Source organism: Mustelus asterias, unplaced genomic scaffold (assembly GCF_964213995.1).
Source record: "Mustelus asterias unplaced genomic scaffold, sMusAst1.hap1.1 HAP1_SCAFFOLD_114, whole genome shotgun sequence".
Taxonomy (NCBI): Eukaryota; Metazoa; Chordata; class Chondrichthyes; order Carcharhiniformes; family Triakidae; genus Mustelus; species Mustelus asterias.
Window position 1 is genome coordinate 112,568 of NW_027590155.1, and position 26,109 is coordinate 138,676.

Here is a 26,109-nt window from a genome sequence, read left to right on the forward strand (position 1 = left end):
TTCACCTTAATATTTTTGTTCCAAGTACCCCGGCTAGGTGGAATCAGCGTCTCGGTATGTACACTGTAAAACTGTCTCCCAGTTTCAGAAATTTTAATCAGATTACTTCTGGTTATTCTGAACTATAGAACGAACAGACTCATCCCACTGAATGTGTCCTCCCTGGACAACTGCTTCATCACGGAAATCAATCCAGGGAATTTAGCTCACAGACACAGCAGGAAAAAACAGCAAAAAATGAACAGTGATAGATGCACAGACAGAGAGACTGAGGGGAGAAAAGAATGGGACAGTTAGAATCTTAGAATCTTATAATCCCTACAGCACAGAAAGAGGCCATTCGGCCCATTGAGTCTGCACCGACCACAATCCCATCCAGCCCCTACCCCCATATCCCTACACATCTTACCCACTAATCCCTCTAACCTACGCATCCCAGGAGATTAAGGGCAATTTTTAGCTTGACCAATCAACCTAACCTGCACATCTTTGGACTGTGGGGGGAAACCGGAGTACCCGGAGGAAACATAGAGACAAAGTGAGACAGACAGTGACAGAGATTGGGATGGACACACAACCCACGAATGAACAATAATAAACACACAGCCAGCTGTCCGAATTACAAGCATAGAGTCATGGAGGTTTACAGCATGGAAACAGGCCCTTCGCCCCACATTGTCCATGCCGCCACTTTTTTAAACACTAAACTAGTCCCAATTGCCTGTGTTGGGCCCATATCCCTCTATAACCATCTTACCCATTTAACTGTCTAAACACTTTATAAAAGACAAACCTGTACCCCTCTCTCCTACGACATCTGGCAGCTTGTTCCAGACACTCACCATCCTCCGTGTGAAAAAATTGCCCATCTGGGCACTTTGTATCTCTCCCCTCTCACTTTAAACCTATGCCCTCCAGTTTGAGACTCCCCTCCCTTTGGGAAAAATATTGACTATCTAGCTGATCTATGCCCCTCATTATTTTATAGACCTCTATAAGAACAACCTCAGTCTTCGATGCTCCAGAGAAAAAAGTCCAAGTCTATCCATCCTCTCCTTATAACTCAAAATATCAGTCCCGGCATCATCCGAGTAAATCTTTTCTGCATTCCTTCTAGTTTAATAACATCCTTTTTTAATAGGGTGGCCAGAGCTGTACACAGTATTCCAAGTGTGGCCTTACCAATGTCTTGTACAACTTCAACAAGACGTCCCAACTCCTCTATTCAATGTTCTGGCCAATGAAACCAAGCATGCTGAATGCCTTCTCCACCACCGTCCACCTGTGACTAAACTTTGAAGGAGCGATGAACTGTACCCCAAGATATCTTTTTTTCTAAAACTCTCACCAACGCCCGACCATTAATTGAGCAAGTCCTGTCCTGGTTCGATCTACCAAAATGCATCACCTCGCATTCATCTGAAACAAACTCCATTTGCCATTCGTCAGCCCACTGGCCCAGTTGATCAAGATCCCTCTGCAATCCTCGATAACCTTCTTCACTGTGCACAATGCCTCCAATCTTGGTGTCATCTGCAAACTTACTAACCATGCCTGCTAAATGCTCATCAAAATCATTAAAATAAATGACAAATAACAGTGGAACCAGAACCGACCCTGAGGCACACCGCTGGTGACAGGCCTCCAATTTGAAAGCAACTCCCTACAACCACCCTCTGTCTTCTGTCATCAAGCCAATTTTACATCCATTTGGCTACCTCACGCGGAATACCGTAAGATTTAACCTGATGCAACAACCTGCCATGCGGTATCGTGTCAAATGCCTACTAAAGTCCATGTAGACAACATCAATTTCACTGCCCTCATCGACCTTCTTGGTTACCCTTTCAAAAAACTCAATAAAAATTCGTGAGACATGATTTTCCACTCACAGAGCCATTCTGATCAGTCCTTGCCTCTCTAAATGCCTCGGGATCCTGTTTCTCAGACTGCCTTCGAACAACTTACCCACTACAGATGTGAGGCTCAGCGGCCTGTAGCTCCCACGCTTCTCCCTGCAACCCTTTTTAAACAGAAGCACGACATTTCCCACCCTCCAGTATTCAAGCAGACCACCTGTGGCTTTCGATTATTCAGATATCTCTGGAAGGGGACCCGCTATTTCCCCCGAGTCTCCCATAACGTGGGAGGTCGTCTGAAGGAATGAGGTCCTCTCAATTCGTGTCTGCAAGCAGTGTCAACCATTGAAAATGTTTCGATTTACTTGTGAGCCTGCTATGGTGCTAGATTGTGCTCAGTTTCTCAACCCAAAGCCCATGTGAAGCAATCCCGCCGTGTGCAAGGAAGATAAATTTACAGAACCAGTACCTTGTCCAATATGCAACAGCAGCAAAATGTGGACTCGTCCGGGATTTGAACCCGGGACCTCTCGCAAGCTTGTGAATTTCAACACCCAAAGCGAGAATCATACCCCTAGACCAACGAGCCTTCGTTGCAGAGGTCTGCCAAATAATTATACTTTCATTGTCATCCAAAATAGATCATACATCTGCATTGAAAGTTGAAAATGCTGAAACAGCTCAGAAAGTCAGAGAGCGTGTGTGCAGGGAAACACAGCTCATCTTTCATCTCTATGCCCTTTAACTGAAACTGGGGATGTTTAAAAATGTAGAACGTTTTGAGCAAATGAGATGCAGGACGGAGGAAGCATACCATCCTGTAGGGTGGAAGTCAGGAGAGGTGAGATGACGGAAACAGAGAATCACAAAGCGATTAACCACAGAATGAGGCCGTTCCGAAGTTCTTTCCAGGGCACACATGTGCTGTGGATAAAGGGGAACCGGTGGATGTAATGTACATAGATTACACTGGAGCCACATTGATGAGGTTGGTGGGTCTTGAGTTTTGAAAGTTCCACTCAGTAATATAGAAACAAAGGAATCAGGAGCTCAAGTCGGCAAATTCAGCCCTTCGAGCCTGCTCCGCCATTCAATCAGATCATGGCTGATCTCTCCCTGGTCTCAAGTCTACTTTCCCATCTGTTCTTCTTTCCCCTTTAAACATTTTTTGAAACATCAGAAATATATCTATCTCCTTTTGAAACCATTCAATCTTTCAGAACCCACCACGCTCTGGGGCACCGAGTTCCAGAGATTCACCACTCTGCGAGAACACTCTCTGCGAGAAGTACTTCCTCCTCATTTCAGGTTTAAATCCACCGCCTCTCAACCTAAACCTGCGTCTTCTTGTTCTACATTGCCCCATAGAGGAATCATTTGGTCGACGTTTATTCCATTAGTTCCCTTTAGACTTTTGTACACCTCGATAACTTCAGCAACTTGTGAGACTATTTCAGCTCGCTGTCGACTTCATGTCCTGGCAAATACATTGGGCGTTGTCATTCGCTGAAGGAACCAATTATGTCCCATCTAAACAGGATATTCTGAAGGAAATACTTGTCGCTGATGAAAATGATCTGAGATGAAAATAATAAGCAAAGAGATGTATTTTAAAGTTTATTTAGTCGTGTGACAAGAAGGCTTGCATTAACATTTCAATGAAGTTGCTGTGAAAATCCGCTGGTCACCACTCTTGGCTACCTGTTTAGGTAATTAGCAGAAGAATTAGCATAACCAATCCCAATACCGTGAGCATCTTTGGACTCTGGGAAGAAACCAGAGCATTCGCAGGAAACCCACACAGAAACACGAAGAACGTGCAGACTCCACACAGACAATGATCCAAGCCAAGTATCGAATGCTTGTCTTTCGCACTGTGAGGTAGCAGTACCAAACGCTACACCACCGTCCCATAGGGTACGTCAGTTTAAAAATACAGTTCACCCGTTACCCTTGGAGTCCAGTGGTTTGTGTAAGTAACCCCCGCCCCCCCCCAACCCCCCCTGCCCCCCCCCCTGCCCCCCCCCCCACCCCATCCCCGGGTTATGTTTGCTTTCAATTCCCGCTCAGGAAAAGAAGAATCATTTGCCGTTTCCAATTTTGAGGTTCATGGACAGGGTGAGCGGAAAGCACCTCTTCCCGTTGGTTGCGAAGTTAATCGTTGCTCTGAGCAAACGGTTAAAAGTAATCTGATTTAAACTCTGATGTAAAGCAGATCAGTAGAATCAGCAGAGTGAAGTTTGCAAGTTTACTTCAGAGCTGGAAATGTCAAGAACAAACTCAGAAAGAGAAGAACAGTGAGAGATTGTAATGAGGTGGAGCTGCTGGCATTGTGGGGTGGGCACAGAAATAAATCTAATAACACCAACTGAAAGTCCAATAGCTTTATTCGGAATCAATAGCTCAAAGAAGCAGCGCTCCCTAAGCTGGTGATTCCAAATAAACCTGTTGGACTTTAACCTGGTTGTTGTGAGACTTCTAAAAGTGATAGATTACAAATCGCTGAGGACAGCGATGGTGAAGCAAGGTAAAATCTGGAAGAGAATGGATCAGATTTCACCGTTTATACTGACACTGAATTGTAAAACTTTGAAAATTATCTCACTCTGTAATGAACAATATTTGGAAATATTTATGTCTGGTGTCGCACCCTCGGAACCAAACGTGATAACTGCAGTGGAGCGTTTGTTGTCATTATCTGAACACATTCAATTATGGATGGTGACAAAATAACAAATAGAACGTGGATGAATCAAATTGTAAAACACGCTGCAAGATGCTTGTCTGGTGGTTAGAGTTTGATACTTTCACTGCTGTTTTAATTGCAGGTCAGAAAATGAAGATTTATTGCTCTCGTCCGAACCGTGAAAATAAATATAGGATATTTCCTGGAAGAACAGAGAAATCTCAGTCTCACTTCGTGTCCGTCCTGTTTGAAGTGAAGACCGTGATCAAATACAACAGGACGTTTTATTTTCATTTCGCAGGAGATTGGGAAACAGGCGAGGTTAAGGTAGTTTAAATGGTGCCGACCCTTCACTGCAGCTCATTTTGTTTCAGACTGGAGATGGATTCTATTTGTTACACAGTTCAGAATTACCAGATTCAGTGAAGGAGCAGATTAAAGCCTTCTGATGGCCTTTCCCAGCTCCGTTGCTTCTAATGTATTTCAGTAACAATAACAGTAAATAACACACTTACCATGTTGTTTAGCGTGGCCGAGTGGTCTACGGCGCTGGACATAATACTCTAGTTTCTGCAGAAAAGTTCCTTCGAATCCCATCGTTGACAGAATTGTTGTTTGCTTTGGCCCTTGCAGCTGAAGATAAACAGCTCAGATTGAATGTAGCAGTGTGGGCGGTGTCGTTCCTGGTAGGAAAAAAGAGGAGGAACAGTGCCAATTAAACAGTTGCTGGGGTAATGGAGAATGTGTGCAAGGAGTGTAGTTGCTCCTATAGGGGGAACATACGGATACACCGGCTGAATGACTGGCTGCCGATATAAGCAACAGTGAGTCTGTATTCCCGGCCCAGGGGTTAAGTTCTGGATAAAAGCAAATTACTGCGGATGCTGGAATCTCTGAAAAGGAGTCATCTGGATTCGAAGCTACAGCTCTTTTCTCTCCTTACAGATGCGACCTGACCTGCTGAGGTTTTCCAACATTTTCTCATTTGGTTCCAGGGAGAAGTGTGATGAATTTAGATTTTCCAAGTGAAGTTCAAATCCTGTCATGTACGCTTCTCATCATTCCTCATTGTGACTATGTTTTTAGGGAAAGTTATTTGAATTAAAGCAATGGGTACGGAGATGATCATCTCATTACCAATGCGTCACATCAGCTTCCCTGAGAGCATAGTGACCAGGATTCGGCGCAGTGGCCCCACGTTCAATTTCCAGTCATGGAGTCCATCATCTTTTGTTCAATTCTTCATTTAATGAAAACACGACTCACAGCGCCTGTGAAGGGAGAAACAAGGTTAATCTTCCAGCTGGATGAACTTGTATCAGAGCTGGAAAAATCAAAGGTGTAACATTAACAATAAACTCTGAAGAAGAGTCAGATGATACATACGACGCACATGTCAAATCTTGCCACTTTCAAGTTGCGTCTTTTAACTTGCTTCCCCTGTGACTGAGGGAAGTGCAGTTGACGTAGTTTGTTTTGTTTTAGCAAAGCACTGAGAAGGTCCCACAAGGGAGACTGATTGAGAATATAGAAGCACTTGGAATTCAGGAAACTGGGCGAGATGGATCGGAAAATGTCTTCATAACAGGACACATAGTGTAGTGGTAGAAGTCCGTTCGAATGAATGGAGGTTAGAGCACAGTGGCCTACGAGAGGTTTCAGTGCTGAGACGCTTTTTGTTTGTTACATGCATAAATAATACAGATAATAATTTGAGGGGAATTATAAGAAGTTTGCAGCTGGTACAAAGATTGTTGGCGTGGTTAATATTGAAGACGAAAACCCTATGTTAAAAGAAGATCTCGATAGGTTGGTCAGATGGAACGAACAGTGACAGATGGTGTATTAACCAGATAAGTGCGAGGTGATGCACTTTGGAAGAAATAATAACACAGGTGACTATTTAATGAATCGCAGGACATTAGGGAGTTCAGAGGAACATGTGGATTAGGAATACTTATAAACAGATCCCTGAAGGTGGCAGAGCAGTTGAATAGGATAGCTACGACGGCATAAGGGACACTTGTTTTTATCAGTCGTGGCACAGAATATAAGGGCAAGGAATTAACGTTGGTGTTGTACAGAGCGGTGGTTAGGCCAGTGCTGGAGTACTGTGCGCAGTTCTGGCCAGCTCACTATAGGAAGGATATGATTGCACTAACAGGGGGACAGAGCAGATTCACCAAGATTTTTCCTGGGACGGAGCATTTGAGCGAAAAGGGGGAAGTGGAGAGGGTTGGATTGTTTTCCTTTGAGCAGAGAAAGCTGAAGGAGTGCGGGGGCTGATTGTGGCATATAAGTTTGAGGTTCATGAACAGGGTGAAGGGAAAGCGGCTCTTCCCCTTTGTTGAGATGTTAATCACGAGGGGGCATAGTTTTAAGCTAAGGGGCTCGAGATTCGGCAGGTATTGTTTTCACGAAGAGGTTGTTGGGCATGTGCAGTACAGCGCCTGCGAAGGTATTATTGGAGGCCAGAAAAGTTACAAACTTTAAAAAGTATCGGAATGAACACTTGAAAAATAATAGCATTCAAGGATATGGGACACGTGCTAGAAAATGGGATTAGCGCGATGTTTGTGGCAGTTATTGTCGTTGCACACTCGATGGGCCAAACCGTCCCTACTGCGCTGTACGACTCTATGACTAAGCACAGTTCACAGTGGGGAGAAATGCAACATGTCCTCTGTCAGTGACCAACGCCTCTGCTGATAATCCGACCTATCAAGGAAACAAAAGGCACAACCAAACTGAGGAGAAACCGTGATAATGCGGGGATTGCGGGAAGGGATTCAAGTAACATAAAGAATGAGAGAAATAAATGGGGGAAAAAGAGCGAAAGAAAATAAGACAGAGATTAATATATCAAATGTTGAACTCAATTTTGATTTATCCTGGCTTTATCGTGTCCCCTTTTCATTTGATAATAACGTATTACATTTATATTTCAGTTCAGATGAAAGGTCAGAGAGCTGTCATCTGATCATCTGTTTCTCTCTTCACAGAGCCGAGTCTGATCTGCTGAGGACATGGCATTCACAGTTTTACATTCCAGTCTGGTGTGGATTGATAATGAGAAGCTCCTTTAATTGAGAAAAATAAATGCATTTGGGTTCTGACTTGAAACAAAATAAGCTGCACTCGTGAGTGAGATAAACATTTTCAGATTTGATGATGTCAGTCAAACCGAGTTTAAAGAGTTAGGACGTTGTATTTGCATATTTTCAATCCACCAGAACTATTCCTGCATCGAGGGAATTTTACACTATTGAAGCCAATATATTGGTAGCCATTCCAATTTCGGTTCAGTTGCAAACCGAATTTCTTGCACAGGTCCCACAGTCTCCGAAAACAGTCCGAGTGTCCTAGAAGTCTGAAGTCCTCAATTCTGCATCTATTCTCCAGACACACATTCTTCTCAACTAACCGCCTATTTCTAAACTCACTAACACGTAAGGCTGAGATGGCTAACTTCTTTTTTTTGTTTGATCTACTTCTTGGCTCCATGAGCACTGTTTGCAGGATTTCCTCGCTTGTTATCTTATTTTGTTCAATTCAATACTCATTACGATTTTTGTATACCACCTTCAGCCCCCTCCTTCCCCCCCCTCGCACCCCCCCCCCCCCCCGTGATCCCCCCTCTCCCCCCTCCCCCCGCCAATCCCCCCCCTTAACCCCTCCACCTTCAGAAAAAGTTGCAGTCCTTTAGTGACATTCTGACCCTAGTACGAGGGAGGCAGCACACCATCCCAGAAATGTAAGTCTTTTCCCCTTAGAATTGAATCCCTTCCTCTATAGCAATGTCATTTTCCTACTCCCCTATTGTGCAGCAGACCCATGCATGTTGCCGCGACGTTGACTGTCACTGCTTTCCCCGGCGCAGTAAGCCCCCCACCCCCGCTCCACCACGAAGTAAACAGCAGAGCACCCCCTCCCCCACACCACGAAAGAAACAGTAGCCAAAACGTTATATCTGCTAGATGCCCACAGGCGACTCCTGAACTACCTTCCTTCCTCTACTCCGCCTAGCGGTCACCCATGGGCTTTCTGCCTTTTCAACCTTCACCTGCGGTGTGATCACATTCGGAACATGTTATCGACGACTTGCTCAGTTATGCGAATGCTCCACACTGAAACTCCTCAGCCTCAGCTTCGAAATGTGGTTAGCCAGTAGCTACATTTGGACACGCCTCCTGACCACGTGGTCACTCGTGACACCTGAAACTTGCACTGTTGCCATATCGAACAATCGAAGCATAGGAGAGGTGCAAGCTCTCCTGCCATGACTACCCTTAACCCCACCCGTCTAGCCCCCAACCGCTCCACGCTCTCCCCCACCCCATCACACCTCCACCTCCCGCCCCGCCATCACAGCTCCACCTCCCGCCCAATCATACACACACACACACACACACAGAACACACACACAAAGCCGCAACAACGCACCAATTGGCTGCCTGGACACGTCAGAAAAGTTAGCTGGCAATCGCAGTTTGCATGTTGTGTATGGGATTCATGGTCATGTGTTGGTAAATACGGTAATAGGATGTATCAAATTGATTGAATGTGCAGCGCACATTTCCGTACAGTATGGTATTTGGACGCAATATTGAGCACAAACATGCCTTCTGATCTTCACTTTGATTGCTGGCCTAGAAAGATATCCGCCAATCTATTGCTTTTGCTCATGGTTCTTCAAACGAATGAGCATTTCCGGCGATTATCACCGTTTTATTTCATTGATGTTTTTTTTCGATTTTTCTCTAATATTTATTCCCCTCATTTGTGACGCCTGGCTCCTCACGTTGTGCTCTTGGACCAATGAATGCCCCGATTCCATTTAATGGAAAATCAAAACTGAACTGTTTCTGTCAGAACGGCAGGCCTGGATTGGCGGGGGGTGGGGGGGGGGGGGGGGGGCGGTGCGGCGGCTTGTGGGGGGGGGGGGGGGCGGTTGTTTCCCCCAGCAGAGTAGCCTTGGTTGATGAATATAATCAGAAGACAATTGCAATGTTCATAGCCTGGGGCCAGTTAACTCAGGAAATACATATCTGGACATTCCCCCATTTTAATTCTACTCAGAATGGAGTCCATCGCTAAATTTCAGTAGATAAATGAATAAGAACCCGCGTTTTTATTCATATATCTGTGTCAGTGTGTTTTCCGTATGTGTGTCTTTTCTGTGTATGTGTGTGTGTGTGCGCGTGTGTCTGTCTGTATCTATGTGTTTGACTGTGTGTCTGCGTGTGCCTGACTGTGTGTGGATGTCTGTGTGTCTTTGTTTGTGTCCCTGTGTTTGTGTCCCTGTGTATTGTGAGTTTCTGTGTGTGTCTGTGTATAACTGTACCTAATTTTATCTGTAATAGAGAACCTATGTGGCGAAAGAGAGAATATGTTTTTGTGATTGTGTTGGAAGTGAGAGAGACAGATAATGCGCGTATTTTTGTCTGTAAGAGTGTATGCGTTTGAGAGAGAGAGAAATTGTGCTCAAAACGTGTTTCATTTTAATCAAAAACACATCTAAAAATTATGTTTATCACATTCTGTTATTTTTTTCCAGCGCACAGCCAGCTGGATGAACTTTTCCTAAAGCCCACAGTAGTAGCAGTGAGTGAAGGGGGTACTGTGGTGTTGTCCTGTCACTACCTCGCCACATACACAGCAGCTTACCTATATTGGTACGTACAGTACTCGGGACAGGGCCTTCAGTAGATGCTGTTCAGACATACTGCTGGTAATGAAGAGAACGCGCCGGCATTTGGAAAGCGGTTTTGTGCTGTATAGGATGAAATGAACACAAACATCCCTTTGAACATCACAGACACTCAGCTTTCTGACTCAGCCATGTATTACTGCGCGGCGATGAAGCACCACGTTACATCGAGCCTTAACACTCGTACAAAAGCTAACAATTCGAGGTGGTCTGTGGCATGACCGCGTGGTGGATTTGTTAACACGCTCTTTCGGAGAATGTGCGCAGACGCGATGGGCCAAGTGGCCACCATCTGCACTGCAGGGATCGCATGCATTCCATGGATCCCTAATTGTCCTGAAAGTAAATGGCTTGCTGCTGGGTTCAGAGAGTAGTTAAGAGTCAATCTGGAGTCGCATGTCGGTCAGGTTAAGGGGAGATGGCGATGTCCTCCCCTGACGCCCTGAAGGACATTGCTGAGTAAATTAATTTTCCATGTCAAACGATGAAAATTCACGATCACCATTATTGATATTAATTTTAAATCACTGACTTTGTTAATATAACGTTTACCAGTTTCAAATGTTAGAATTGAATCAATTGGTGTGGAAGATTAACATGGCCCTCTGACTAATTAGCGGTGACATTGTCACGTACCCACTGTTTCCTCTGTAAGGGATGTTATTTTCCAGACATTGCAACAATGACTGCATTGCGAAAGTGCCGCATTGGCTGTCACATGCTTTAGGATAACTGGTGGTGCTGAAATTTATTTGTTTCCAGTTTCCAATTCTCCAAAATGGCTAAACTTTCAATGATTTATCTGAGGAATTTGCTGCTGATATTGAACACTATAAAGCGCTGAAAGCTTTTCTTAGTCTCTAACTCTGACGTTACACAACGTGTTGGTGTTTCATATGCCCTATTAAAACATTTCCCCTTCTCTGTTCTGATCTTCATTACTCCACTTTATTTTTCAATTGCTTCAAATTGAATTAAATAATTTGATCATCAGAATGAACTTGGAGCGGAAATCTGTGGTCTCAGTAGGATTTGCAGGAGCTGAACATTTTTCTATGAATCATCTTCAACAGAGAATTACACATCCTTACATTCGGTCACTGTTTCTATCAGGAGTTACATGTAGATGAGAAAATGCCGTTAGAACCGGATGTGCACCTGTATCTGACTGAGGTAACTGGGACCGCAACTGCCAATCTCAGGTGATGGCAGCAGCGAGAAGCTCCACCTCCCGAGCTCGCTTTATAATTACGTTAGCGGTTAAACTGACAACGGTGCACTTTCTTTTCTCAAGGAGTCTTCATTCGGGTAAAGGTGACAAAGTAAGCATTTCATTAATTGGACGACTGATTTTGCAAGTTATGGTCACAGCGAGGACGTAAGGTAAAAAAAAAAGCTGCTGAATCAGTGCTAACTGAAAGTTTAGCAGAATTGTCCATAAGTGAAACTGTAAACTTATAAATCCCTTTGAATTTGTAAAATATTAATCCCGGATTCTAAAAATCCTGCATGAACGGAACATTCATAAAAGATCCGTTATTTATAACATATTCCCTGCACTTTATCAATGTGTGTCACATTCTGTGTTCGCTATGTCGTACATGTGAATTCTAATATATTGCTGTTAAATTAAAGCAATTCGAATCTTCAGCAGTGTCCGTGATGACTGTGCGTTCACACACACTCAGTGTGTGAATCGCGGCATTGTACATTGATGCCATTGAATGATAAATGTTACTTCCTTCTGAATATCATTATCCCGTTTGAAATTTCAATCTTTGCAGTTTGTGCGATTGGATCAGTTACTGTCCGATTGTCAGGAGACTGGCGGCCGTCCCCGACGAAAAACACTGAATGTTATGACATATGAGCGGGAACAGGAGGAGACACCGAGCCTCACTACGGGGATAACCAGCGGTGACATATTGCCAGTGTCTGCAGGTTTCTCAGTAAATACACGTAAAGACAAACAGCAATGCGGTTATTCGGTATCTGTGCCATGTTTGGAGCGTTTATTACAGGTAATTAATTTGGGTGCAATTTTGAACTAAACGTGAACAGCACTTGATATGTAGTAACGGTTTAATGTTTGACTTTGTTTCCCATTTCATCCAGGTTTTAGTCAAGAATTCTCTGTTACCCAACGCCGTCCAACAGTGCTTAGGACAGAAGGAGACATTACAACTTTAAACTGCATCTACGTTACAACAGAAAATTCCTTCAGTTTATTCTGGGTCCGACAATTCCTTGGGAGAGAACCACAAATGCTACTTCGCAGATTTTCGGCTGGTTACGAAATTAAAGCGGATTTTGCTCGAAGCCGATTCTCCTCTGGGCTGGACAGTTCGAGTGGAATCTTTACCTTAACCGTCTCCAAACTGCGGCTCTCTGATACAGCCATATACTCCTGCGCACTGACTCTCACAGCTATAACAGCCTGTTCAACACTCGTACAATAACTGGAGGGTATGTGACATGGAGCTGAGCTCTACGTGCGGCTGGGCAGACTCACAATGAGTGGAATATTAATGGATATTGGGCACGAAATCAAGGGAAATACTAAAAATTATTATTTTTTAATCTTAGGGAGCGGTTGATTTTATATATGTTTCAATGCATAATGACGTTTCTTCGATTAAGCCAAGACTGCGTGAGCAACCTCCCAATAAGTTGGAAGCATTTCCAGGCGGTTATGGAAGTTCAGCTCACTCGCGGTCAGATTTCCTGGTTGGCTGGTTGTTTCATTGGACAGTAATGTTACAGCAGTAAGCTTGCACGTTCTCCCCGTCTCTGCATGGGTTTCCTCCGGGTGCTCCGGTTTCCTCACACAGAGACGTACACGCTTGGTGGATTAGCCATGGTAAATTGGACCCCATTGTCACAAGATTTACCATGTGTGCGGTTTCTGGGTTACGGCGGGGCGAGGGCTCTGTCAGGGAGTTGTTGCATTGAAAAGGTGCTCTGTCAAAGTCGGTGCAGCCTCAATGGGACCAGTGCCCTCCCTTTGCTCTGTCTGCCTACTATGATTATATGAACGCCGTAACTGACAGCTCAGCAAAGTCAAAATACGCGACCGGCTGAACAGCCGTTTCTGTGTCACTATGACGGGCTACTTGCCCCCGTGAAACATGACTATTTCTGCTCATACGGTTTTGGATGTAATGAAATGCTGTTGATTTGGGGGCAGTGTCTTCTGAGTTTTTAGCATAATAATGTCAGCGCATAACAACACATTGTTGTCACACTTGCCGTAGCTGCCACATTGAATGAAAAACGTCAAATGCTGTGAGTGACCATTTGCAGCGGGCGTCTGGGTTCTGGCTTCACTGGTGTAATGATGAGCACTCTGGACTTCGAATCCAGCGTGCCGAGTTCAAATCTCGGTGGAAATTTGTTTTGCTAAAGCCGGCGATTGGTTTGCTGAAGGACATTTTATATAAAATTCTCAGAAAGTGGAATTTTAAACACTGAGGAAATCTCAGCAAATCCCACCGAAATCACATTGCAGATGATGCAGCGAATGCCTCTCCTGGTGTCATTGCATCATACCCATCGAACGACTGCACAAGAAAGCAATGCTCTCACAGGCAGAGACGCCACAATGGGCAGAGGGTCCACCTGTAGGTGTCACTCACTCACTCATCTGTCCCAATTCAAACAAGAGGTGGGACGATGAGAATAGTCGCTCCTCTGAAATTCCAACTCACATTGCTGAATTCAATGCCCAGAGTAAACTTTATAACATGAAACTGACAGGACTCTGCCGAAGGCACGAGGACTTTCTCCCAAAACACACACACACACACACACATACACTCTCTCAGGTGCGCGTGCGTGCGCGCGCTCACACCATCACACACGCACACAATCACACATGCACAATCACACACACACAATCACACACACATTCACACACACACACACAATCACACACACACACACAATCACACACACACACACAAAATCACGCACACAATCACACACATGCACACAATCGCACACACACGCACACAATCACACACAGACACACATACACGCACTCAATCGCAAACACACACAAGCACACAATCACACATACAAACACACGGACACACATACACGCACACAATCACACGAACTATCACACAGACACACATACACACACACAATCACACACACACACACACACGCGTACACGCACACAATCCCACACACAGAAATGCACACAATCGCATACACACATACACACACACACACACACACACGCACACACACACAAAGATAACGTGGTCCGTACAGATACAGGGGCACACACAGTTTCAGGGGCACTCCCGGATAGAGCGGCACACACAGATACAGGAGCACACACACACAGACTCAGATACTGGGGCATACAGAGATACAGGGGGCACACACAGATTCAGGGGCATGCACAGCGTAAGTGGGGCAAACACAGACTCAGGGCACATGCAGGTGCAGGCGCACGCACACAGATACTGGGGCATACACAGATACAAGGGCACATACAGAATCAGGACATACACACAGAGATACTGGGGCATACACAGATACAAGGGCGCACACAGAATCAAGGGCATACACACAGAGATACTGGGGCATACACACAGAGATACTGAGGCTTGCACAGATACAAGGGCACAAACAGAATCAGGGGCATACGCACAGAGATGCTGGAGCATACATAGACACTGGGGCATACAAACAATCAGGGGCATGCACACAAAGATAGTGGGGCTTACACGGATACAGGGGCTTACACAGATTCAGGGACGCACACAGCGATACAGGGACATCATCGGAGATAGAAGCGCACAGTGATGTGAGCACAGATGGTGCCAAACCGACTGAGAACTTACAACATCTGCTGTTTATATTTTTGTTCTCGGTTTTTTTGTTACATATCACACACAGCAAGTCGGCAATGATCAGTAGATTGAGGACAGGGTTAAACATTCACCAGACTGACATATTTAGCACCGTAAAATTCTGAGATAGAAAGTAGTGAATTTAAACTAATCGTGCGTCAGTTCCTTTCACTGCCATAGAACATAGAACATGACAGCGCAGCACAGGCCCTTCGGCCCTCGATGTTGCGCCGAACTGTGAAACCAATCTAAAGCCCATCTAACCTATACTATTCCAACATCATCCATATGTTTATCCGATGACCATTTAAATGCCCTGTCTGCTCTGTGTTGCCTTGTATGTTTCACTGGAGCGAGAGTGATGAGTTTGGAGGATTTTGGAATTTGGAAGATACACATGAGCAACTTATGGGATTGTTTCACCTCGCTGTCCATTTCATGTACCAGGTAACTGCAACCGCTGTTACTGGCAGAAGGAGCCACTCCTGTTCCATCGAAACATGGCAATTTTGTCCGTCTCTGGTATTAAACAATACTGAAATGGAGCTGAAGCGCAAAACCAGCACAGATCGGTGAGATTAAAGTGCAGACAGACGCCGTCCCTGATTCGGTGCTTCCACTGCCACGGCCCGCGTTCAATCCCCAGTCCGGGATGCAGCTCCATTGTTCTCGTGCAGCACATGAATGAACAGCAGCTGGAATTACTTCCAGATACAGATGCGCATATCTGGACATACTATCCACACTATCTGGAATTACGTCTCTACTTCCTGATCGAAATCATGAGTGGTACTCATGCCGGTTTGCAAAACAAGGATCAAATATCCGCCTCGTTCCACAATCCTATCAATTACCTCCAACAATTTATATTTCCATTGTCTCTGCTGGTTCCTGTTGTCAAAATGAATAATGATGCATTCTATACATTAAATCTGAGCCATGATATGATCGAGCGAAGGTATTTCATGACGTTTAAACTAAAACAATTGAAATTTCTACAGCAATGAGATTGGATCCCAAGCCTCCACAAAACCTCAATTCATTGCCTCGGACAACTCCTCAACTTTACCAGTAGGGAAAGACATTCGGTTGCTTTTGGCAGTGAACAGAAACGATGGAGTTGGAGTGAGTCATATTTCCCTTTGCGCCTCCTCTATCACATAATAACCTCATGTTGGATCGCCAGCTCAACACCAATTTCCCACCTCGTCCCGACTTCATTTTATTCCCTGAGAGTTCAAAAATCTCGCCATCTAGGCCTTCAACATTCTCATTGGTTGAGGATCCACAAACCCCTGGGCAACAGAATTCCAATGATTCACAAGCCTTGGAGCGCAGAATTGGCTCCTCACCTCGGTCCTAAATGTCTGACACACCATTCGGAAAATGTAAGTCCTGTTCTCGACACTCCACCCGGGAAACCGGTGGTTGGGGGGCGGGGGAGAGAGGCGGGCGGGGGGGGGGGGGGGGGGGGGGGGGGGCGGTGGGGGGGGGGGGGGGGAGGCGGGGGGGGGGTGTGCAATCTCTCAGCATGTACACTGTCAAACTCACTCGCAGTTCCAGACTTTTCAATGAGATCACTTCTCATTATTCCAAACCCTAGAGAGAACAGAGTCATCCCACTGAATCCCTCCTCCAAGGGCAACTGCCTCATCACAGCAATCAATCCAGTGAACTTTGGTTACACAGACAGCGAGAGCTTAGAGAGAAATAAGAGCAAAATAGGGAAAGGAGATGGAGGCTCAGAGAGCTGAAGAGAGTGAAAGAGACTGAGGTCGATACACAGAAGCAAGGGGAAACATAAAAAGACAGAGAGTTGAGTAGTCAGCCATAACACACGAATGAACAACCAGGGGCCGGAACCCACAAGCATTGGGTCCTCTGAATCGTTGACTAGGAATAAAGAGAATGTCCACAAGAATAGCGAACTTTTGAAAACGTCTTGAATTAGTTGTGAGTGCGTTGGGTTGTTGGATTGCCTGCATTGTCAGGTTCTCAAACCAAACTGCGGGTAAACGCATCCTGCCGTGTGCACGGCAAAGAAATGAACAAAACTTGGCCATCGCAAACAACAACGGGGCTCGCCCGGAATTGGAACCCGGGATTTCTCGCAGCCTTGCGAATCGCGACAAATAAAGCGAGAATCATACCCCAAGACCAACGAGCTGCGGATGCGAAAGCTGTTCAAATACAGATACTTATATTGTCATCTAAATCTGATCAGTCTGAAAGCGCTGGAAACACTCAGGAAGCCAGGCAGCATGTGCGCACAGGGAAAGGATTCTCTTTTTACACCTCCATAACCTTTCATTTAAACGGATAATGTTTGGAAATGTCGGAAGTTTTAAATAGGTGAAATCCAGGAGCTGGGAAACATGACAACAGGAAAGGGCTGTGATCGCGTACAATTCAGGAGAGATAAATGAGCCTGCACTTTGCGGTCCACGGCCTGAGCGTGAGGAAAGCAGAATATCACATAATATTTATACCACAGAATGAGACCATTCACAAGATCTTTGAAGCAGTCACGTGAGCTGTGGATAATAGGGAACAGGTGGGTGTACTGTATAGTGATGACACAGGAGCCGCAGTGATGAGTTTGATAAATTTTGGTCATTGAGAGTAACACATGAGCAGCTTGTGTGACTGTTTCACCTCATTGCCGCTTTCATACTGCAGCGAACAGTAATCGTTGTTGCCATTGGATGAAGAAATCACTTATGTTCTACCTGAACAGAACATTTTGAAAGAGAGACTTGCCTCTGGTGGAAATAGATCTGACATGAAAATAATGAAATGTAAAATGAAGTAAATTAGATTAAATGTCCAACCTATTAGAAATATTGGGTTCACAAGAAGTGACCTGAATTGATGTTGTGATCGCAGATATAGAACTGGAACCCACCATTGAGTGAATCCGCTGTCTCGTTAAATGTTGATCAAAGAAAATACTTGATCATCTTCCACATTGGAACGTACGGAAGCTCAGACAATAAGCTGTCTCCACTCACAAATAACAGAAAGGGTCAATTTCATCTCGCAACTTTAAGCCTTTACCATCTTCTGTACATTTATCATGTAGATTTATAAAGTAAGTAAACAGACTGTGTGACGGTTTTAAAAATGTGTTCACTCCCAGTAGCGGATTAACCATTAGGCTGAGTAGGCTTAAACCCAGGGGCCCGGAAGGGAGGGGGGCCCGAAAACAAAAAAAAATTGGTTTAACCCTTTTAAGGGTGAACAAATTTTCATAACTAGACCCCGTGGGTGAATTAATCTAACAAATACCTATAAATAGAGGAGCTTCACCCCCGGACTTGTGCTACATGCAAATAAATACAAAATAAATGAAACAAAGAGTTTATTGTCATGCTATAACATGTATACATACTTATTTTAGTGCATACTTAGTTACATATAGTACTTTTTTCAACATTCACCCTTACATAATATTAGTCCCACACCACAGCACGATGACTGTCACCACTGCCTCCAGTGCTATCAATGTATCATCAAATTCAAACCGGGCCCCTGGCGCTGTGAGGCATCAGTGCCACCATGTTGCCCAAAAAGATATTCTCTTGTTCATAAACTGAGAAAGAGCAGACAATGTTTGGAAAGATGACCTAGTTCTTCTGTAATTAATTAGAAATGGGCGAGGTGGGAGGGAGGTGGGAGGGAGAGGAGCCTGAGGTAGCGGTACATATTGGTACCGCTGATGTGGGTAGGAAGGGAGAAGGGGTCATGAAAAGGGAGTACAGGGAATTAGGGAGACAGCTGAGAAAGAGGAAAGCAAAGGTAGTAATCTCAGGATTACTGCCTGTGCCACGGGAAGGTGAGGGCAGGAATGGAGTGAGGTGGAGGATGAATGTGTGGCTGAGGGACTGGTGCAGGGCGCAGGGATTCAGGTTCCTGGACCATTGGGACCTCTTTAGGGGCAGGGGTGATCTGTATACAAAAAACGGGTGGAACTTGAATCACACGGGGACCAATATCCTGGCCGGTAGGTTGGCTAAGGCTACTGGGGAGAATTTAAACTAGATAGGTTGGAGGGAGGGGAGCTAGAAGAGTTGACTAGGATCAAGGAACTAATTGATGGGGGGGAGGATGCAGGGGTAAGGGGAATTACAAAATTAATGGTAGAGGAGAGGGTGCAAGTGAATGAAGGCGGTAATTTAGATAAGGGAGTAGAGGGAGAGGGTGTTCGCGACTCATCAAAGCGGGTCCAGATAAAAGCTGGAATAAGGACACTTTGCCTGAATGCACGAAGCATTCGGAACAAGGTAAATGAGTTGATGGTGCAAATCAGCACAAGTGGGTACGATCTAGTGGCCATTACAGAAACGTGGCTGAAAGGTGACCAGGACTGGGAGATGAATATCCAGGGGTATCAGGCGTTTAGGAAGAATAGACAGGAAGGAAAAGGTGGTGGGGTCGCGCTATTAATAAGAGATAATATCAGGGTAGTACTGAGGGATGACATAGGCTCTGAGGAACAAAACGTGGAATCATTATGGGTAGAGATGAGGAATAGTAGAGGGAGAAAGACACTAGTAGGTGTGGTATATAGGCCCCCAAATAATAATGTTGAGGTAGGGAGGGCTATAAACAAGCAGATAAGGGATGCGTGTAAAAACGGAACGGCAATAATCATGGGGGACTTCAACATGCACATTGACTGGCAGACTCAAGTCGGTAAGGGTGGAATGGAGGAAGAGTTCTTAGAATGCTGTCGGGATAGTTTCCTTGAACAGCATGTTACGGAACCGACGAGGGAACGAGCTATTTTGGATCTGGTATTGTGTAACGAGGGAGGTAGAATTAAGGATCTTATTGTGAAGGACCCTCTTGGGTCTAGTGACCACAATATGGTCGAATTTCTGATTCAGATGGAAGAGGAGAAAGTTTGGTCCCAAACCAGTGTCCTCTGTTTGAACAGAGGGAAATATGATAGGATGAGGGATGAATTGGCTAAGGTAGACTGGGAGAGCAGGCTGGCAGGTAGGATAGCTGAGGAACAGTGGAGGATTTTTAAGGAGATCCTTTTCAGTTCTCAGCAAAAATATATTCCAGCAAAAAACAAGGATTGTAAGAAAAGGGAGAACCAGCCGTGGATAACGAAGGAAATAAAGGAGAGTATTAAAATAAAAACAGCTGCGTACAGAGTGGCCAAAAACAGTGGAGAAACAAGTGATTGGGAAAAATTTAAGAAACAACAAAGAGAGACTAAGAAAGCGATAAAGAAAGGAAGGATAGACTATGAAGCTAGGCTAGCAATTAATATAAAAAATGATAGTAAAAGTTTTTATAAATATATAAAAAGGAATAGAGTGGCTAGAGTGAATGTTGGACCCTTGGAGGACGAGAGGGGGGAGTTAATAGTGGGAAATGAGGATATGGCTGAGTCTTTAAATAAGTTTTTTGTGTCGGTCTTCACGGTGGAGGACACAAATAGTTTGCCAAATATTAACGATAGAGGGTTGGCAGCAGGAGAAATACTTAATACAATTAATGTTACCAGAGAGGCAGTGCTGGGTAAACTAATGGGACTGAAGGTGGACAAGTCCCCGGGTCCGGATGGAATGCATCCCAGGGTATTGAAAGAAATGTCAGAGGTAATAGTGGATGCGTTAGTGATTATTTATCAAAACTCGTTGCATTCTGGGGTAGTGCCGGTTGATTGGAAAACGGCTAATGTTACGCCGCTGTTTAAAAAAGGAAGGAGACAAAAGGCGGGTAACTATAGGCCGGTCAGCTTAACGTCTGTAGTAGGGAAAATGCTGGAATCCATTATTAAAGAGGAGATAGCAGGGCATCTGGATAGAAATGGTTCGATCAATCAGACGCAGCATGGATTCATGAGGGGAAAGTCGTGCTTGACGAACATGTTGGATTTTTATGAAGATGTGACTAGGGCGGTTGATGGAGGAGAACCGGTGGATGCGGTGTTTTTGGATTTCCAAAAGGCGTTTGATAAGGTGCCCCATAAAAGGCTGCTGAAGAAGATTAGGGCACACGGAGTTGGGGGTAGTGTGTTAAAGTGGATTGGGGACTGGCTATCCGACAGGAAGCAAAGAGTCGGGATAAATGGGTGTTTTTCCGGTTGGAGGAAGGTAACTAGTGGCGTGCCGCAGGGATCGGTACTCGGGCCGCAACTGTTTACCATTTATATAGATGATCTGGAGGAGGGGACGGAGTGTAGGGTAACGAAGTTTGCAGACGACACAAAGATAAGTGGAAAAGTCAATCGTGTGGAGGACGGAGAAGATCTGCAGAGATTTGGACAGGCTGAGTGAGTGGGCGAGGATATGGCAAATGGAGTATAACGTTGATAAATGCGAGGTTATACACTTTGGAGGAAATAATAACAAATGGGATTACTATCTCAATGGAAACAAATTAAAACATGCTACCGTGCAAAGGGACCTGGGGGTCCTTGTGCATGAGACGCAAAAGCCCAGTCTGCAGGTACAACAGGTGATCAAGAAGGCAAATGGGATGTTGGCCTATATTGCAAGGGGGATAGAATATAAAAGCAGGGATGTCTTGATGCACCTGTACAGGGCATTGGTGAGGCCGCAGCTGGAATACTGTGTGCAGTATTGGTCCCCTTATATGAGGAAGGATATATTGGCATTGGAGGGAGTGCAGAGAAGGTTCACCAGGTTGATACCGGAGATGAGGGGTTTGGATTATGAGGAGAGGCTGAGGAGATTGGGTTTGTACTCGTTGGAGTTTAGAAGGATGAGGGGGGATCTTATGGAGACTTATAAGATAATGCGGGGGCTGGATAGGGTGGAGGCGGAGAGATTCTTTCCACTTAGTAAGGAAGTTAAAACTAGAGGACACAGCCTCAAAATAAAGGGGGGTCGGTTTAAGACAGAGTTGAGGAGGAACTTCTTCTCCCAGAGGGTGGTGAATCTCTGGAATTCTCTGCCCACTGAGGTGGTGGAGGCTACCTCGCTGAATATGTTTAAAGCGCGGATGGATGGATTCCTGATCGGTAAGGGAATTAAGGGTTATGGGGATCAGGCGGGTAAGTGGTACTGATCCACGTCAGATCAGCCATGATCTTATTGAATGGCGGGGCAGGCTCGAGGGGCTAGATGGCCTACTCCTGCTCCTATTTCTTATGTTCTTATGTTCTTATATGTCCAGTTAATTAAATTTACGAAATACCTTTGTTGTCTCACGAATTCCATGCAACTCAAATGTAAATTATTGTTGGCAATTGACGGGTTTTGGAACCAGTTTCCTTGAATCATTGCTTCGCAATGTTTCTGTGGTGTTGTGATTGTCACATTCGCCTCACACGCGAAAGGTCCCCAGTTTTATCCCTGCAGAAACACTTTCATCATAAAGAGAAACGGTTGGACGATCGAAACAGACCTGACCGCATCTGTGGAGAGAGAATAGAGCCAACGTTTCAAGCCTGGATGACCCTTCGTCAGAGCTCCAGACTCGAAACGTTGGCTCTATTCTCTCTCTCCAAGATGCTGTCAGACCTGCTGAGATTTTCCAGCATTTTTCTATTTTTGTTTCCGGTTCCAGCATCTGCAGTATTTTGCCTTCACAGAAAAAAATCCAAACGGTTTTAATTTCAGAGGGATTCGATTAGTGGAATTATTTGCGTGTTTGTCACTAAACATGAACTGACCTGCTGAGTATTCCGAGTATTTTCTGATTGAAAAGTCAGGAATCACTCAGTGAAATTAAAAAAAAAGAATTTCTGTGATCGAGCACAAGGGAGGATGGATTACATGACACCAGGAATGGTGGACAAGGAAACACTGAGCCAGTGATAGTGGAGCCTGTGTGGCCTAGTGGTTCATAGTCAATGTTTCCACCGCTATAGCCCGGAATTGATGATAAACTGTTAACTAAACGGCACTTTGCTCAGCACGTACCGAGTTTCTCGAGTCGAAAGTATTTGAACATGAAGGAAGAAGACATAATTTGTTTCAGTTGGTTATAAAATGTTGGAATGACTGTGTGACAATGTCAGTAGCGAAAGTGACCTGAAATGAAGCGGTGGAGACAGAGATGGTTATTAACGAATTTCAAATCTCTGATATTAGCTTTCCTGGCGTGCCGTGGTCAGGTTTCGGCGCCATGTTCCGCGTTAGAGTCCGAGGCAAGTATTAAACGAAAACACGCCTCACAGTGTCTGTTGAGGGAGAAACAAGATTAATCCGCAGCTGGATAAATTTTATCAGAGCTGGAAAAATCAGAGATGTAACAATAACAATAAACTCTGAAGAAGAATAAGACGGCAGACATTTATCACAAAAGCCACTGACACTCATGTCAAATTCTTCCTCTTTCAAGTCTCCTCGATTAACTCCTTGTTCTCCACCTCGGATATTTCCACATCCACCAAATATCACGCACCTGAATATTCAACCCCCTTTTCGCTCCACCGATAATGATACACCAATTCCGCGCTGGGCGCAGGAATTGGCTCCATAGCTCAGTGTTGGCAGCAGATCGGGTGTAAGGTTGGACAGTTTAAAGTTTATTTATTAGTGCCACAATTGAGCTTACATTAACACCGCAATGAAGTTCTGTGACAATTACGTCGTCGGCAGAACCGGCACCTTCTCGGGTAAATTGACAGCTAATTTAGCATGGCCAATGTACCTAACCAGCACATCTTTCACTCTGTGGGAGTAAGAAGGAGCACGCGCAGGAAACCCACGCAACACGGGGAAAGCATGCAGACTCTGCACAGACAGTAACCAATGCCGGGAATTGAAACCGGGCCCCTGGCGCTGTGAGGCATCAGTGCCACCATGTTGCCCAAAAAGATATTCTCTTGTTCATAAACTGAGAAAGAGCAGACAATGTTTGGAAAGATGACCTAGTTCTTCTGTAATTAATTAGAAATGGGCGTCGCTGGCTGGCCAGCATTTATTGCCCATCCTGGTTGCCCTGGGACAGTTAGGGTCAAACACTTTGCTGCAGCTCTGGAATCAATGTAGGCCAGGCCGGATAAGGGACGGCAGATTTCCTTCCCTAAAGCACATTACCGAACTCCATGGTTTTTTTCCGACAATCGACAATGGTTTTCATGGTCATCAGTAGATTCTTAATTCCAGATAGTTTTTTATTGAATACAAATTCCACAACGTGCCTTGGCAGGATTCAAACCCGGGACCCCATAACATTGGATGAGTTTCTGGATTAATAGTCTCGCTATAATACCACTAGGCCATCGTCTTTCCTAATATAAGCGTTTATGTTGAAGGAGATTTGGGTGTGTTTGTATAAGGAACGCAGGAAGATAGCATGGTGGTGCAGCAAACAATAGGAAGGGAAATGACATTTTGGTCTTTATTGCCAGCAGATTGCTGAATAAGAATAAAAACACCAATTTACATTTGTGCAGGATTTTGTTGGGAGCAAGTGTGAAATATTCGGTGCAGTTCTGATATCCACAATGCTTTTTTTTTTTACAAAAGGCTACCCTTCCATTGGAGACGGTCCACTGGGTAGGTTCCTGTGATGAGAGAGTTCTCCTGGGATGAGACGCTGTGTAAATTGGGCTGAAATTCCCTGGAGTTTAGAAGACTGAGAGACAATCTTATTGAACCTACAGAATGCTGAGAGATTGTTTCCCAGTCTCAGATGAGGACTCACCGGAGAACTGACACACAAACACATCCAACCAAGACTCTAATTCTAAACTTTAATTGCACATTTGAAATGAATATATGTTATACCATGTGATATGTATGATATGAATAGTCATTAAATAAATAATGTTGACAACACCTGACAACAGTCGAGCGGCAACACTTGAGAAATATTTTTATTCTTGCCTCGGTTCACAAGCTGGAACTGCGCGACAATGAATGCTTATGGGAGAAATAAAAGTACAACCACCGCCTCTGGATGGTACTGAGCCACCAACCATTTGCTTAAAGTCGAACGCAATAACGAATTCCACCACTAAGACGAAGACACTCTATATTAGGGTGTCAGCGAGTGCTGTATATATCCAACGCCAATTCTCTGTTTTTAAAACATAGTCGAGGACTACAACATGACCACATCGTTTACAATACTATGCAAGCCCCTTGACTTTTTCCCTCCCCACAGTATTGCTGCGATTTAGTGGTAACCAAATAATTGGGATTGAAGGTAATGTTTGAAAGACCGATTTGTATGCATGTAACGCCTTTCCCGGTTGGTGGACGTCACAACGCGCTTTGCAACCAACGAAAGACAGTCACAATTGAAACTAAGATAACAATTAGACAAGGAAGGGGGCACTCGGATTTGAACCAAGGGCCGTTTGATCTGCAGTCAAATGCTCTACCACTGAGCTATGCCCCCTCAGCTGTGAACTGATGCTCGGGATCCAGCATAGTCTTATTAAGTGGTGGAGGGGGATTCAGTGGTCAGCTTGCATCCCGCTTTGTCTCAGAGTTCCTGGTTTCTGAGTGAAGTCGGAGAGCTCAGCGCTTGAGTTAGCGAGATGTTTTCTTGTGATTTGGCTGAAATTTGGATCCAGGTCTAGGAGATGTTTGTGTCAATCTAATCGATAAAATCTACCCCATTGTCACACAGATTTGACCTTGTATCCCCATCTCTATTGGCAGCGCGTTGCAGCCTATCACTGTCCTTCACTATCTGTGTTTGTTCTTGAACTGTTGCCCATGTGACATTTCCAATTCGGACACAAATATAGACCTAACTCCACTGCTTCTGTCAGAGCTGTTTTCGATCAGGAAACAACTCAGGTTTGTTAAATGGATTATCAAAAACTTTAAATCTTGGCATATCGAAGCCGATATATGACCCTCAAAGCGCCAAATCCGAAGCACTGGACCACCAGGATTTCATTCTCCTGGTTCTCCCATAGACTGAATACAGGAATATGCACAGTGCCAATTATTCACAGTCGCATTCTCCTTCCTGTCTTGTGCACGTTGTTCAGCTTTGAAATTATTAATCTTTTCACATTAGCTTCCAGTGTGATGAAAG

General features: G+C 44.7%; 2 non-coding genes across 2 annotated transcripts; both read right to left on the bottom strand.

Annotated features, from left to right (window-relative positions):
* Positions 1 to 2,358: 2,358 nt before the first annotated feature.
* Positions 2,359 to 2,448, bottom strand: trnap-ugg (transfer RNA proline (anticodon UGG)). The gene is given in 2 exon segments: positions 2,359 to 2,394; positions 2,413 to 2,448. It is a non-coding gene; the product is annotated as a tRNA-Pro (tRNA).
* A 22,938-nt stretch (positions 2,449 to 25,386) lies between these two features.
* trnac-gca (transfer RNA cysteine (anticodon GCA)) lies at positions 25,387 to 25,458 on the bottom strand. The gene has a single exon. It is a non-coding gene; the product is annotated as a tRNA-Cys (tRNA).
* Positions 25,459 to 26,109: the final 651 nt, after the last annotated feature.